The sequence below is a fragment of the Calliphora vicina genome, chromosome 3, assembly GCF_958450345.1.
Source record: "Calliphora vicina chromosome 3, idCalVici1.1, whole genome shotgun sequence".
NCBI classification, from domain to species: Eukaryota; Metazoa; Arthropoda; class Insecta; order Diptera; family Calliphoridae; genus Calliphora; species Calliphora vicina.
Window position 1 is genome coordinate 107275379 of NC_088782.1, and position 3777 is coordinate 107279155.

Sequence of the window (3777 nt, forward strand, 5' to 3'; positions counted from 1 at the left end):
TCCGCAGAAACTTTTCTCAAAGTTGTTTTGCTAAAAATTACAATTCCAAACTAGCACCAATGTTTCTGAAGGCAAAAATTCGCGAAAGAACCGGAAATAACTGCTACATATTGGAGAACACAGAGGGCAAGGTTATCGGAACTTATCACGCAAAAGACATTCGACCTTAATAATCGTTTTTCCGTCTAATTTTGTCGTATATATACCAAAATTATCTGGTTTGTAATGGACGATTATTGTTAAAAAGTTTAATTCTTGAAAGTACATATTTTATATTGTGATACATATTTATATATATAAATATGTATATAAACAAATATGTATATGTTTGGTTTTTATTCCACATTCAAATTAAAATTTTGCCTCAAATTCGGTTTTTTCGAAAATTTCGTTTTGAATTTTAACAGTAATGCTTTGTGTGTTGTATTTCACCTCACACTGTTGCATTTACTTTAAAAAATCAAGTTAGCCACATTGAAAATAGCCACTTTGTTTTGACACATTGCAACGCATGAGAACGCATAGCAACGCATATTAACGCAACTAAAAAAAATAGAAAAATCCCGAACACTAACGAGAATTGAAGCATGGTTTTTCGTAACCAAATGTGTTAACCTTCTTTTGATTTTATACCTCAAAGTGAACACATCGTTCAGTTAAAATATATAATATCCTTTGTACAGGACACACTTTATTTTTTCTACCAATTTAATTTTAAAGTTTCATAAAGACAACTAGAGTGGAAATTACCATATTGCTAAATCCCAAGATTCAACATAACCTGAATCCTTCTTAATCCTTGAGGTTATTGGAAGATTAATAAATTGTGGAAAAACACCATTAAAAGCCTCGAATATATAAGCTAATTTCCATCTAAAAAGGCACGGGGGTGTTTATTTAGCCTCCACTGTATCCACTTTTAAATCACATTTAAAAAAAAACCTAAAAACCACTCTCACAAGAATTGTGCTTACCGCTGATCATCATTATTTTAAATCTACCGATAAGACAACACCTAAAGTCAAGTGCTTCATTATTGTGTATCAGCCAAAAAGAAATTCGAAAAAAAACTACAAATTTTATAAGCAAATATTAAGAGTCTCAGACGAGCTTCAAAACACCTACCAGCTTCCAAAATAGGACCGGATAAGTCGTCTAGGAAAACCTCCAAAAATCATCTAAGTTCTTCATAAGACAATTACCCAAATTTGAGTCTCAAAATAATTAAAATTTTACGTAAGATTGTGCATGTCTAAGTTTTTTTTTTTGTGGCTTTATATTCTTTTTTCTTCTTAAAATCAAAAGGTGCAAACAATTTAAATTACCTTTAATAAATCAAACTACTTGAATTTCTTAACAAAATTTATAAGTGTGATTAAAAACTTACAACTAAACCAATAAGAAAAATCACCTAACTTAAATCTAATTTAAATATATATAACAAATCAAAAACCAAAAGTTTAAAATGTATAAATGTAAAACATAAAGATTAAAAGCAAAAAAAAAGAAACTTAACCTATATTGCACATAAATTATCACAGTTGAATTATTTATTAATTAAGTTCTTTTTATATATAATATAATTAATGACATGCAAAACAAATAAGATCTATGTAACAACAAAGTAAACATCCAACAAAAGCAGTCTGACGAGGCCTCATCATTCAGCGTTTCCAGAATTAAGTTGGTGAGTTTTTTTTCTGTGTTTTAAGTAATATTATTAATTAAAAAAAAAAAAATTAGTTTTGCATTCATTATTATTAAATTTAATAACAAAATCAGAATATCTGTAATTTAAAAGAAACAATAATCAAATTTTTGAGGTTTGCTTTTACATATTCCTTGATTTGTTAGGGAATACTGTGTCAGTAACAAAGTCAAAAAAGAACAAGAAATAAAACACATTTCTTTGTTTTCTCACGCTTTTTTTTTTTTGTTTATGCACAAGTAATTCATAAATTGATATGTAAAAGCAAAACACAAAAAATCGAAAACCATAAAACAATAAAACAAAAAAAGTTTAAGCAATGATCATTTAACATTGTAAATGATCATTACAAGATACCCATTGCATTCTCTAATTTGATTATTCTTTTTTTTACTACAGTATTGTCCCAAAAATATAGAAATATAGTTTACTATATTATTTCTTTAATATTATTATAATTATCTATATTTAATTACTAGGCATTTCTTTTCTTAACAATTTACTTTTACTATTGTTGGTTAGAAAAAAAAAAAAAAAATGTTATAATAATGTTTTTTCTAAATTTTGATCTTTTAAACCAAATTTATATTTAAAAGTCATTGAATTTTTTTTATTACCTACCTAATGGTTTTCCTCAATTTTGTTAAATAAATTGTTTACTTGAATTATGAAATTCTAAGTTATTTTTAATGTTTTCGCGATGAGATGAAAAAGTAAGTGTGGATTTAATTAGGGATCTTAGTGTAATATTCGCCAATAAGATCATTGGATGGGAGGGTTTAGAGGCGATTATCCCAAACAACATCATGGGATAATAATAAAAGAGTTTTTCAATTAGTAAGTTCAGTCAGGGAGTCTATAATAAATTATTTATGTATAATGATTCCTATATGAGAGAAAATTTAACATGAACAAGAATCCACCCTCCGACTGACCGCTAGTGGCAATTAATGGCTCCCGTCGTTCATTTAAATTTTAATCCAAAAGCTGTAACCTCATATAGCGTTGAATATGATATGATTCAATTGTACATTACACATATCAAAATTTTTTAGAGATTTATGCACTTTAAAGTGATTAAGGAGGAAGCTATGGGAGCTATGACTAATTATGAACCGATCGTAAGAAAATTTGGTGACAAGAATTTCATATATATAAGAATCGTTTGGAGCGAAATTTGTGGAGATACATATAAAAACAAGTAAGAAAGTATGATCGGTCAAGCCTGACCATATAATACCCTACACTAAGTAAAAGAGCAAAAACATTCTTCTTTTAAAATTTCAATAATTTATATTTTTGAGTGATTTTCGGTAGTGGGACTTATATGGGGGCTATGACCAATTATGGACCGATCACCATGAAATTAGGTCTTGTGATTTGTGTGTATATGAAAGTCTACTATGTTGAATTTTGTGAGTATACCCACATTTTTAAGCGATTTATACACGTTTAAGTGATTTTCGGAAGCGGATCTATATGGGAGCTATGACTAATTATGGACCGATCGTAACAAATTTTGGTGACATGAACGTTGTGTATATAAAACTTATTTGGAGCGGAATTTGTGGAGATACATTTTGACCGATAAAGTCTAATTTCGGGAGGACATTTGTATGGGGGCTAGGTGAAATAATGGACCGATTTCAGCCAGTTTCAATAGGCTTGGTCCTTGAGCATTATATGTACCAAATTTCATCGAAATATCTTCAAAATTGCGACCAGCCAGCCGACCAGACGGACGGACGGACATCGTTTATTCGACTCAGAAAGTGATTCTAAGTCGATCGGTATACTTTAAGTGGTGTTAGACCAATATTTTTGGGCGCTACAAACATCTGCACAAACTCATTATACCCTCCCCGCTATGGTGGTGTAGGGTATAATAAGGCCTACATCTGTAAAATTTGTTTTTCAAACAGTATTTCTAAATACTCCCACGAATCTATTATGTTGGCTATTAAGATATCGTTTGTTAAAATGATATTTCATTCCATCTCATTGATATTTACACTGTGTAAAGTATTTTGGAGCAGCTTGAGTGTGTACAAATGGAATCCAAAGGTTTT